Source organism: Grammomys surdaster, unplaced genomic scaffold (assembly GCF_004785775.1).
Source record: "Grammomys surdaster isolate TR1022 unplaced genomic scaffold, NIH_TR_1.0 212, whole genome shotgun sequence".
Lineage (NCBI taxonomy): Eukaryota > Metazoa > Chordata > Mammalia > Rodentia > Muridae > Grammomys > Grammomys surdaster.
In genome coordinates, this window is record NW_021604657.1 from 638,620 (window position 1) to 652,590 (window position 13,971).

The 13,971-nt window shown below is 40.3% G+C and overlaps 1 long non-coding RNA gene across 1 annotated transcript in view; it reads left to right on the forward strand.

Moving 5' to 3' along the window:
• Window positions 1–13,971, forward strand: part of LOC114625017 — a 34,377-nt gene that overhangs the window by 3,233 nt on the left and 17,173 nt on the right. Inside the window, exon 2 of the long non-coding RNA XR_003711996.1 lies at window positions 8,063–8,293. This is a non-coding gene — a long non-coding RNA (uncharacterized LOC114625017). The remainder of the gene's footprint in view (window positions 1–8,062; window positions 8,294–13,971) is intronic.

Genomic DNA, 13,971 nt, shown 5'->3' on the forward strand with positions numbered 1-13,971 from the left:
AGGGTCTACAGATTCTCAATGGAGTGACAGACGGAACCTGTGAATATTGGTGGGAAGTATTTCTTTTTCCGCCTGTGTCACCTGCACCAACTGACATCTGTCATTTCCTGCTGTTTCAGGTTCTGTGAACCTTCCAGATCAGCAGTGTTAGCAGTCACTCAGAGCATGTCAGAAAGGAGATCATAGATTATTTTTGGTATTACATTGTGATTATTCATGTCTTGAAATACTATCCCTGCCAAGCAGTGTTCGCAAGGGATGGACTGTTAGAAAGCTACCGGGAGAACACTTGTAAAAATGTATATGGGGCTGGGAGTGTGGATCAGTGGTAAAATACTTACATGGCATGTGTGAAGCCTTGGATTCTAGTCCCCATCAAACACACACATACACACACACACACACGGGGTGGGGGGGTGAGAAAGACACACACACACACAGAGAAACAGAGACAGAAGAGACAAAGACAGAGAGAGATAGAGACAGAAGAGACAGACAGAGATAGACTGACAAACAAACAAAGACAAAGAGAGAGACAGGGACAGAAGAGACAGACAGACTAACATAGACAGAGAGGGACAGAGAGGAGGCAGAAGCAGAGACAGAGGTAGAAAAAGATATATAGACAGAGAAACACAACAGACGGATAGACAGAGATACCCACATACTCAGAGAAAGAGACAGAGAGACTTTCTTAGAAAGAAAGAAGGAAGATAAACTGTAGGGAAGGAAGATTCTTTGAAGAAGGAAGGATGATAGGTTGATGGATACAGTAAAAAGCAAAACAGCCAGGGGGCTGGGGAAATGGCTCAGAAGTTAAGAACACCTGCTGCTCTTGCAGAGGCCCAGAGCCAGTTCCCAGCATCTACATTTAGTGACTCACATTTGCTTTTAACTCCAGCTCCAAGGAGTCTCATACCTTCTTCCAGCTTCCTCTGACACCTGCACTGATGTGCACACAGCCCCTCACACAGACACCCATGCACATAACAAAAATAAAATATATCTTTTTCAAAATGAGTTAGCTTTTTAAAAATTTAGCCTATTATACTAATGTGTATTATAATGTATATATAATTTGTATATAGTATGTATATTATACATATATTAAAGTAGTATATGATGTCAATATAACATTTCAAAACCATATATGTTTCCTTGGTGTGTTTGGTCTTACACATTTAAATGCTGCATCATGTTTTTATGCCTACAAAATCACTCTACTGAGAAGGAGTGTAGAAAGTTTGTTGGGCTGATTGAGAGCCTTAGGATTAGACTATCACCTGGCACATGGAATTAATAAATATTTATAGAACCATTTAGAAGGAGAGAACTTCTGTTCAGTATTTAGGATGTCATTCTGAGAAGCATCTCTTGTTGTGAATTTCTAGGAAAATGGCTGTCATCTTTCATGCTCTGAGTATACCCTTTTGTGCCCGGTTTCTCCTGCCTCCAATGCCTGGCACATAGTAAGAACTAGTCCTTGCTTTTCGAGGTTGCTCTGATTGTGATGGGCTTCCTGTCTCTCTGGTTGTGAGTGAAGAGTCTCTACATTAGCTGAATAATGCATGCATTCTCTGAGACTCAACCTCTATTGTCCCCTCCTGTGCTTGTATGACAGTCAGGCTGCACTTGGGAAATGTTCCAATTGCCTTCTCCTGTGAGTTGGAATCACTGCTCTTGAGCCTGTCTGTTTGATTCGGTGTGATTTATCGATAGGTTGTAAATGCTCCTCCTCACTCCAAATACACCATTCATTTGTAGATGAAAAGCTGCATGTTTTACATCTACCAGGCTCAGATTAGAAATACTGAATGGTTTGATTTTGGATAAAGAGGACTGAGCTGACTTAATCATTCACCTCACCCACCAAGGAATGTAAGTAGAGATCAAAGATAACCTTGCATATCAACTAAATAGGTAAATAAGGGGGCCTGCATAGAAGTAGTGGAGATGGGGACAATGGGTGGATGTTGGCAATGTGGTCCTTGGGAAAGAAAGCTAGTTATATGGTAGAATGTGGAAGGCAACGCTGCTTGTCAAAACTAAGAGAAATGTCTACAGAGCAACAAATACATTCTGTGTTTGACACAGTATGGCCATCATTACCAGAATAGGATTGCTGGGCATGGTGGAAGTAGAGAAGAAGGGCCCAAGAAGAGACCCCACTGAATAAGGAGTCAGCTATATGGAAAAACAAATAGGACATGAATTCACACACACACACACACACACACACACACACACACACACACACGGGCTGAGGAGCCAGGAATAAGCAATGTGCTGAGCTTGCATTTCTGCATTTGTTTTATTGCATAAAAAGAGACAGCCCAGATCCAAAGAACCAAACAGAAACCAGCCTGGGAAGTATGAAGTGTTTTGTCCCCCCCCCCGCCCCCCAGCCTCTGAGTGTAGAGTGGCTTCCCATTTCCTCATTATGAGTGTCTGTCTTGTGAGCTTACAACCTTCTTTGTACCTCTTTGTGCATATTACTAGCTTTCTTCCCCATGGACAACATTTGGGGTACAATGCGCATCTTAATTTACTCTCTGTTTTCTGCAACTTGCATGGCCATGGGTAAGCAGAAAATAGAGTGTAAATATGGGCTAAAAGTTATGACGTTTCTGTAGAACTAAGTTAATAGAAGTCATCTGTCTTCATCAAGTTGATCCTGATGAAGTCTCTCCTCTTCTCTCTTCTTGTTTCTCTGTCTCTGTCTGTCTCTTTGTCTCTATCTGTCTCTCTGTCTGTCTCTGTCTGTCTGTCTCTGTCTGTCTGTCTGTCTCTGTCTGTCTCTCTGTCTCTGTCTCTGTCTCTCTCTCTCTCTCTCTCTCTCTCTCTCTCTCTCTCTCTCTCTCTTTCCCACCACCACCACCACCACCAACATCACAAGAATCAGACTGGGATGTCAGTGGGCATTTCACACAACAATGTATATTCCAGGAACACCCAGACACTCCTAGTCTCTATTTTCTTCTCTCACTTGATAACATCCAAAGCAGGACTCCTTGAAGATATCGCTGTCTGAAGGCCATCTCTTTAGATGTCAAGGTGGCCTGGCAGCTTCAGTTCTGCTCTGCTTGTGGAAGATAAGTTATCAAGAAATTCAAAGGCAGTTAGGTTGCCCTGTGCAAAGCTTTGTCTGTGGTAAGTGTATTTGCCTTCATTCTTTAATCTGAATATACTTATCAGGCTAACAGAAACAGCAGTCTTAGGGCTGGAGCCTTGGCTGATCAACAATGGTTTTACAAAAGGGTGTGTGAAGTTTATGTCTTTTTGTAACCAAAATCCCTTCAACTGCTACAAACCCTTTCCTAACCTTGAGACCGTTTAATCCTACCTCCTTAAAGCTACAGAACTTCAGATCAGTTAAAAAGCTCATCAGTATTTAGTGCATTCGTTAAGCCTGGGGATATTATATTTTTTAAAAAAGGAACCATGCTCCATCTTCATACGGCATTTATTTCAAATGTGCTGTTATGCTTCCCCTTCTATTTAAAGAAAGATGTCTAGCAATTATAATATCTTGACTCAAGAATCAAATATTTAGGGCAACAAACCATGTCTATTTTAGGCATTGCAGCTGACGTACATTTTTGGGACCTACAGGATAAACACAGTATTTCATTTCATGTTCCTAAAAAGGGAAATAGCCATGAGCAAAATGAAAAGGCTTTGTTTCCACACATGTGTACAGCTAGCGGGAGTCTGGGCAGTGGAGCCAGGCTGTTAATACAGGTCTGACACAGCCTATGATTGAAGACATTTAAGAGGTTAACGTATTTCAGTCTCACACAGTGACTGAAAGAAGTGTATGTCTATAGAGTCATCGTACATTAGCAGAGCCTGTAATTATTTTACTAATGGATCTTATCAAAACCAGCAAGAGCTAGGCAAGAAATGGATAATTACAGGGTGATCACAGCGAGATGTGTTTTCTCTCCCCAAAAGCTTTCCATCAGCATAATGACCAAAGTATCTGCGACCCATTTGGAGGTGCATTAACCAGATGATGTGAGTGCTAAGTCACTTATTTAATTAGCTCTGTCCACCAAAGACTAGTTCAATTGAGATTCCCCTCACCCCACTTTTTTTCCTTATAAGAACTGCTCTATCTTATAGCTGACAGCCACTCCTCCTCTTAGAATAACCTTGTAAAGGTCATCATTTCAAAGATAATTTGCATAACTTTGTCAAATGAGTATCTAATATTCCATCCATCCATCCATCCATCCATCCATCCATCCAACAACTCACTCATACGTCTAATCTTTATCTACCTTTCCAACTATATCCATCCATGCAACTGTATTTATCTATCATTCTTCAATCTACTCATTCATCCAATCTCAATCCATCCAGACAACTAAACCTATCCATCTATCCAAAAATCAACCCATCCCTAGACATAACCTCTTATGTATTTTCCAAATGTATCTAAGATATCTGTGAAACAGATCATTAAGTACAATCAAATATCTTTAAAAAAATCAAATGAAAAACATAAAACAAGAAAGAGGAGGAACATGTTTGTGAGAGAAAGACAGACACAATAAAGTATAGTAAGTACACATGAAAGTACCCAGTCCTTATCTTGTTTTCTTCCTATATATCAAAAGAAAGAAAAAAATACACATTTAATATATGTTATGTATATCATATATATATATGTATATATATATATATATTTCAAAATTAACTGTATCATTAAGGCAAAAAGGGAACCATTGACTGAGCAAAAATATAACTATTTTATTTTCTGAATCAATACCATTCAGTCAAGGTCTTCATAAGGGCAGTAATGACATGATTAAATGCCAGTGTCAATTGGCATCCCAACTGATCCAAGGCATCTATTGACACCAGGGCACATTTCTTGTGGCTGCTTCCTATAATCCTTCCCAGTGGAGCCAGCAGCCTAACACCCTGGTGAAAAGGAACAAAGTCAATTCGATTGAACCCCTGAATGAACATCTCTTAACACCTTTTGCTATTATAACAGCTTAAAGCAGCAACATTATAAGCTATCTAGAACTAGTTTGTTTTCTACCGTGATACTAAAGTCAGTTATCTGAGACAGTAAAAAGAAGTTTAGTCACCTTGTGAATCCGTGGAGATGAATGCCTGGCAGTTAATGTTTCTCAAACAAATTAATCATTGTGTTGCAAAAGTAGTCATTCTTTTTCTCTTTTTTTCTTTCCCTTGGTCGTTTAGACATTGGACTGTCTCAGAGTAACTGGAGGTTTAGAAACTGGGTGAAAATACTTCATGGAGAAGCAGTGGAGAAATAGCCAGGCTCTGTCACTTGTTTCCAGTGCCTGCTTGAGCAAGAATGTCATAATGGTTGATTTTGTGTCAGTCTGTCTGGGTCATGGCATTCAGATATGCTGCTGATAATTATTCAGAATGGTTGTGTCACATGGTTTAGGGTAGGATTTGTATTAAATCACTGAGCTTTGACTAGAGCTGGTGGCCTTCTGTATGTGAGTAGATTTCAGATAGTTAGAGTAGGAAAAAAGTCTTGACCTCCCTTTTCCCAGCAAAAGGATTTATCAACAGATTGCTTCAGACTTCAGCTGTAGATGCCCTTGGCTTTTTGCATGCTGGCCTCCTCACCTGCCTGGGCCTCACTAAGCCTCTACAATCACTGTGACCGATTCCTTGAAGTAAACTCACATTATAGACACACATGCTGGCTCCGTTCTGAAGGACCACAATGGGCACACATGCATCCACTCACTGGTCACTGGGATCATGAGGCCCTCGTATAATCATGCTAGCCGCCACTCATTCAGAATCACACCACAGTAACTGCCACCACCTCCACGGCCTCTGGTCCACTGAAAACCTTACTTGGGAATGCAGCAGCTGTGCCCATCTGACAGGAAATCTTGGTCCTGAGAAGCCCAGCTGCAATGACCCTGATAACCAAATCATCTGATTGTGCTCCCATTTTCTTGTTCTGAGAACTATGGCTGCAGAATCAAGCCAGACCTGTGGAGGCTTTTCACAAAAGTCAGAGTAACCTCTCAGAAGAGATAAGTAGGACCTGGGAGGGTAGTAGGGCATACCAGGGGATGTTTAAGAGGGTGGAGAATTAAACATTGGAGGCCTGCACGGGTTCCCTCCAACCCCCTAAGATAATGGGTGCTAGTTAAGAATATGAAACACAAACAATCTTCTGGAATTTTCCAGGGCACAGAGATATCAAGTCCTCCCTGATCAGAATTAGATTTCATATCTAGCAAAATGTAGAATGATTAAGGAAAACAGCCACAGCCTTGAATTTTTTTTTTGTAAGCTGAAATTTACATGTGCTGCCAATTTTAGTGTTTCAGAGCACATGGCAACGTGTCTACTGATGGTTAAACTACTTATATAAAATATTAATTTAAATGAGCACAATGAAGCAGGATGCTTCAATGTGGTGGCAAATGCAGACCATAGTGGATTGACAATAACAGAAAAACCTAGTGGATTGACAATAACAGAAAAACCTAGTGGATTCCATGACATAAAGACTGGAGTTCAGTCCCAAGTGTGGGACCTGTGCAGGAGAGTTTAGACAGGTCCACAAACTGTCGTAGGTTACACACTTCATTGTAAAGTAGGAGGGAGTCTGTTGATTGATCTAGGAAGATTTTTATACAAATAACTTTTAAAATTTTGCTTCTATTTTACTTGTGTGCATAAGTGTACCCAGGTGCTGTGAGGGTCCAGAAATGGCGTCAGATTCTCTGGAACTGGAATCCAGGAGGTTGTGAGCAGCCCTATAGGGGACTGGGAACCGAACTTGGGTCAGATGGAAGAGTAACACAAGCTCTGGACTGCTGAGCCCTCTCCCCAACCCCTTAGACATCAACTCAGCAAGTAACTCAGAGATCTAGTTTCTAATCAAAGAGGATACCTCCCTCAGCCTATGGTGCCTTCTTCGTTTTGTCCCACAGGTTAAACCACTTATCACTGAAAACAAAGACTGGAAGGAAACAGCCAAGAACAAAACCAGCCTGTTGGAGAGAAGATACAGGGTGACAGAAATTCTTAATTTTTTCCCAACTGCCTGTAATGTTGTGTTATTTTATTCAGCAGAAACATCCTCATAGTAAAGCAATCCACACCCTTTTAGCAGGATCAGCTGTTTGAAGAATAGTAGAGGGATGTGCCAGAGGTATTTATTTGGCTCTTGTCTCAGCAGCAAATAGCTGCTGCTACCTCCAGAGAGAACAGAAGATGCAGTGGAAGTTCTAGCAGTCTATTGTCTGTTCATCTCAGCCTGCCCAAGCCATTGCAACATCACAAAGCCTCATGCATTCCTACTCTTTGAAGATCTTTCTGAGCTACTATCAAGAGCCTTTCTTTCCTCTAACAGATCTGCAAGGTTGCTAGGCACATACAAGGATAAAGAGAGATTCTAGTTACTCAATACTTGTTTTGCTTAGTCTGTTTTATAAAAAATTGCACCATATCCCATTTGATAATTGTGCAATGCAGGGTGGATACCTAAACTGGAAGTTAAGTAACTCCGAGCTCTAGGCACCTTTACAATTGAGACATCTATTTATACTCAAGTGGAAAATATTCCGTTGTTCTTGATTTAAAAAAAAAAATGGGTAGAAGGCCAATGAAAATAGACACGACTATTCTCTGCCTATAGAAGGCTCACTGGAAAATTTTCATTCTGCTCTTCTCAGGTGAGGACAATGGAGTGTGGATTGTTAAGAATCTAGAGCCCCAAAAGAATTATTAATCTGCCCGGGATCCTCTATTGGTAGCACCAATAATGAAATGCTTAATGTGGGTTCAAATCTCAGTTCTGACATTCGCTGGTTCAATGAATTGGAGGAAATGACTTAACTCTCTTTAGTTCCTTCCTAGGAACTAAAGTAGAGATTTCAGGAACTACCATAGAATAACTGTAAAGGGCTGAGGCCAGGCTGGGCACATGGTAGGTGATCTGTACACATCTCTATTCATTGTTTCCCATCTATTTCCCACCCTGCTCCCTCTGAAAGGTGCTTTCTTACTTCATGCCTGTGTATCAAACCTTGTTCTACCCCAGCACCCTTAGAAGAGCTGAAACAGAAGCTGCATGCACCATGTAGAGCGCTCGAAGCACACAGGCAGCACTACAATGAAGAAGAAACAGATTCCCGGTGAATGGAGGGCATGGAGTGTGTTCATGGTGTCTTCAGAGAGTAGGGAGCATTGAGAAAGATGGAAGAAGGAGCTCTTCAAAGCCTGAAGATCCTATCAGTCATGCTTGAACCGGGCTTCCATGTAATGACACGTGGTGAGTAAGGTCCCATGCTTAGTAACAGGAGCCCTGTCCCTGACAATAAAGCCATCAGTGGAGTCGTATAGATGTTTATCTACTTAGTACTTATCCAACTCTGGGCTGGCATTGACCTCTTATAAGTCTTCACTTTCTCAACGTACAAATATGACTGACATCCCATAATCCTTGATCCTGTGTCCCAAGGGACAGATGGGCAGGGTAGGGAACAGGATAAGGTCACAGAAGCTGATTAAAGTGCAGTTTGTCATGCATGAAATCCTCTGTAAATGTGAGGCTGTTCAGCCACATCATCACATGCTCAGTGTAAAGGAAGTAGGTTTGAACCATGTGTTGTGCAGACTCCATGTGGGCTCTCTGAATAAAACAGAAGCTGCTTTTCTTTTACATGAAAGAAAGAAAAACAAAACAACAACAACAACAAAAACCTGATGTACACCCTGGGAGTCCCTGTGGATATCCAGAGCACATGGCCCAGCTGCAAATTCCACCCTCATCTAGTCCTGTGCCTGCCATCCAACGGTCCTTGGCACAAGAAGTACACACACACATATCTCAAAGGGCCATGTACACACAACACACATTCCACAAAAAATGAGATAGAAATGAAGCTGAATTGACCATATACATCCTATCAGCAGCAGCATTGCTGCTGGATGGTCTCTTCTTTTCTAAAGCTAGCTCAGAGACAAGGGCAACTTTCACAGCTACTGTTACAGACAGACAAAAGAGATCTGGGAGGAAGCTTTCATCAGGATAATCCTGGCCTCTTGAGATGGGACTCTCTGGTATCCCTCAGTACTGGGTGGCATTGAAACTAAGCATTCATTCAGTAACTGTGTTTGTGCTTCTAGGAACAAGTGTGGGCTAGTGGGCTCACCAGGATTCATTGGGTAGGTCCATAGCTATGACCATGTAGCCATCCCTGGTGGAACTCAACAGGGCATAAAACAAAATAAAAAGACATGAACCCAAGGGAAGAAGATGCTGACAGGGCAGGGATGAAGAAAAAGAAGGCTTATACATGTGTATGAAATTGTCAAAGAACAAATATGATGAAATTATAATATATACATATGTATACACACATTGTATATGTATATATACAATACAATTATTATGGAGTACACAATACAATACAATGTATTATGGAGTAGGACAGAACAAGGACCTGGCTTTGAAAATGTAAAAATATAACCTGCTTACTATGGCATTATTTTTATATGGAGGCAGGTTATAATCATAGTAATGATCACCTTTAATTTTCCAGTGAAGAATATTAAGTTCCACTATTCATGATTCTGCCATTCATAAATACTAAGAAGATATTTGCCCTTTTCTCAGTACCATTAATTTCTTTAGTGAATCCTTAAAGTCCATCACTGAGTTTCCTTTATATTTATTATTACTTTGGTCCTCATCACTCTGCTTTGCCCATTAGGTTACCGTCGCTCGGATTTTTGTGTTCTTTTGATACTCGATCATGTGTGTCTTTGTGTGTTGCATGTGTGCACACATGTGTGTACATATTTATGCACATATGTGTATGTGTGTTAAGCATTTATTTATCTTTTATTACCACAGACTGCACTCAGCCCATTTTTCATTTTCCTTCCTCCATCTCCAACGCTCACTTATTCCTCTAAGTAGGTCTGATGTATTGAAAAATCCTATTAGGGACTAAATTTGTATTCATTCAACTAGGATGCCATTATTTCATGCCTTCTCTGCTGACAGAGAAAAGAAGTAAATATAAACATGTAAGCATGTGCTTACATAAACATATCTCTAACTATTTCGACATCAAACAACTGTGTGGATCTTAGATTAAGAATGAATTTGTCCTAGTGCTTACCAGCTGAATCTATTGCTGTATGTTTTATTCTAGTCCTTCACTCAGCTTGTGTATACATGCCCACTGCAACAGATGCGACCTGGCTCCTAACACCTACACTTCATCCACTCACTGTTCAGTTTGTTTATATTATGTGCATTTTTACATACATGCAACAACTGAACTAGTAACGAGTAACTTTATTGATACAATCTATCAATGAGAGCACAGTCCTTCTGCATCTTGCTCTGATCTATAGGCTATAGTTTCCACTCATCTCCCAGCCTATTAGGGTAGATTCTCATAGCCACCATATCCTCTGTGACTGTATTTTAAACACTTGAACTATTACTGGATTACTTTGTTACTGCCTGTATCTCATGGTAGAATTCACAATGCTGAATGAGCCTCCTACATAACTTAACAATTGCCTACATCATTTCATCCTTTTTGCTATAAATGTTGATGGGTTTTGACAAGGTCAGCATAATATGCCTACCAGTATCTTGTCATATAGAATAATTTCAACAACCTAGAATATACATGTACTTAATTTCTTCAAGTTACCTCCCTGTCCTGAGCCCTAAACACTGAACCCCAACAATTTTGAATATTCACCTACTCGTTCTCTAAGTCACTATTCTTCCAGCAACATTTTATAGGTTTTTTTTTTTCATTCAATGGAGCGGAAGTTTTAAATGGTTCTACTAAGACAAACAAAGATAGTATTCCCAGTGTTAAAATGTATGACATACTAAGGAAAATAAACTATGTTGAACATACTAATGCTACTTACTTACTCATTAGCATGGATCATAGGATGAACATTTAATTAAAATTAAAATTCTTATGGATGTCAGGTTATGCATCTTGATACAACTGAGATGCTTTCTTAAACACTTGCAGGTAAAAAATATTTGTAGCAGATAACATGTGCAAAGAATTGTCACTATTTCTGTACAGTTTATTTAACTCCTTAAGAAAACCGATAAAGTCTCCTATAGGTTTGGTCTTGAATTTTGAGCCTTTAAGACAGGTAATTTAAAAAAATAATCACAACCCTGTCCATCTATCAGACTTCTATACAATTGTTTACTATGAAAGGTACACATCACCTGAAGAAAAATATTAACTGGTAAAAGACAAAATCCTTTTGAATTTTTCATGTACCTGTTTATTTATTTGCTATTTATTTACTGTTCATCTGTTGATTGGTTGTGTGTGCTCATGGATATATGCCATGACATGCAAACAGAATCAGAGGACATTGTGGAGGAGGAGTCAGTTCTCTCCTTCCATCATGTGGTCCTGAGGATGAACTCAGGCTGTTAGTCTTGGTGGCAAATGCCTTCACTCACTAAACTGTCATCTTTCAAATCCTAGCAAAATAATTTTGGCTTAACATTTTTATTCTGTTGTTCTGAAAGTTTTTAGAGCTGTACAAGTTCATAAAAAGAGTAGCTCTTGTGACAATAATATTGCAGTCCTTTCCCATGAAGCAACTGTAAAAATTGGGGCAAATATTATCCATTATAAATATACTGTTAAGGCACTTAATTTTGAGCTAACCTTACATTTACAATATATGAAGAGAGGAAGTTCTGACACCCGTACCAACTAATGTTTTCCAGTGTGAGCATCTTACAGGAGCAGTCCATGGGTCAGACTAGAGAATGCACACTTCTGCAACATGTGTTTGCAGAGCTTCGCGTGTCATGGTGCAACTGATCCACTTGTGCTCCCATGATCTCACATGTCCACAGAGATTTCTCTATGGTCTCACCTGCAAACTAAAGTTCTGTAGTCTTTTCTTGACTTTTCTGATGACAAGGAATAGCTATGGTTTATTCTGAAGGAAGGAGCAGACTCTGAACTGTACACAAGCAGGTTCATACACCCAATGCCATCAAGGACACACAGATCAAATCTAGAAAACAGCAGGGTAAACACTTCAGAGGTATGCAGCAACTCATCTGGCCTGAGGCTGAGGGCTGATAGCTGATGCTTTTCCCTCCAGCTCTACATCCTCTGTATTTGAAATGACTTTTCAAAATTAGTTATCCAATTCTCAAAACAAGTGGGAGAAAGAAATAAAATAATCAATTCTCTCTAAGCTAGAGGTTTATTGGGCCAGAGAGATTGCTCTTTTATTTAATCTGACTAAATGCTATTTCTCAGTGCTGTTGGTGTGTGAATGATTCCCTCTCATGCCTAGTCTGATATGGAGAGCATTCTTCTTGCTCTCCCTTCCTCTATCCCTCCCTCCCTTCCTTGTCCTTCCTTTCTTGCTTCTGTCTTCCATTCCCTCCCTCGTTCCTTCCTTTTTTATTATTTATTCTTTTTTTTTTTCGTTAACATCTAGCCCGGTAAAAATGGAAGACTTGTGCAAATCTGAGTGGTCAGAGGCACCAAGTGTCATCTAAAGGGTGTCACAAGCCTGAATGCTCACTGTATACAAGGAACAGTGCAGGATTCCACTGGAACTGCACTTCCTTGAAGGCCAGGCCAGATGAAGGTGTGATACTCACCTTTTTTGTATTAAATCCACCTAGGAAAATTTAATACATCTCTACATACTGAAAAAAAAAAAAAACATCTGTAGTCACCTTCTATCTGGGAGGATCTAGAAATGAGAGATCAACATTCCTGCCCACTGATGAGAGGGGATACTCCATGCTTGGCCAATTCACCATAGTAGCTGTTTCTGTCACCTCTGCCTGGCCATTAACATGGGTGACAGAAAAACTCTAAGACAGAGCAGTCAGTCCTTCATCTTTGTAGGTTAGATGGAGGTCACATTCTGACTTCAGTGAAAGGGGATCCCTAGGCAGATATGGTGGAGGGACCCTAGAACAGGAGGTATCAGGAGAATTTTCCTGGTGACATGGAAAGGCCCTGGCATACTGAGCTTGTGGAGCCTGGGTTAGAGTCTTGGTTTACTCATGCCAAGAGAATTTGTGATGTATTAAGTACCTACAATATTGTTGTTCTTGGTATAAAATCTGTTCCAGTCTGCCTGTCATACATTACTTTGCACATGAGAAATTTGCACTCTCACAGAATATGAGACTCCAAATTCTGTGCTCCTTCCTTAGCAATTCCTTCCTGTGAAAGTTGCTGGAGCCAAAATACCCACGCGGGAAGCACTGGACACAATTCCTAAGGGCCCAGGGTCCACTCTGAAGGTAGCCAGATTCTTCCCATTGTCACTTCTGAACTTCAACTTAGATGGAATCTGGTATAGATTTTATTTTTCCCAACTAAAGTCTAGAATCCCAAGTATCTGTCAGGATAGAAACTCTGGTTGGAATCTTCCTGAAATGCAAACAGTGTAAAGGTCACTGGCAGCATCATCCCAGTATATTTACACATGTCTCATAAACTCTGGCAGAGAATTTTCCAGGAGATGGTGCTGTCTCCAGGGTCATTTTCCTGAGGCTCCGGTAATCCATTTTCTGTTGGTTTTGGCATCTATCTGCTTCCTGAAAGAAAAATGGAGTTCAGTGAGAATGTTAAACAAGGCCAAAAATGAATGTATGTATGTATGTGTATATATTATATATAAATGTATATTTTATATGATATAAAATACTAAAGTACTAAATAAAATGTTAGAAACCATTGTTTTGAGCATCTTTTCAGTGGCTCAGTGTCAAGCAGCAGACCAGCCTCACTAATCCCTACCAGTGCTCTTTTTTGGGCTTTGGGAGGCTCTAGGCCTTCTAGAGGAAGATATTCTGTCCTTGAGGGTGTGGGAGATGAGGGTAAATAGCACAATATCTTTGCCAAGTGCCCCAGCAGAAAAGTATAGGGTGTTGATCCCCAGACTTCTTATGCTAAC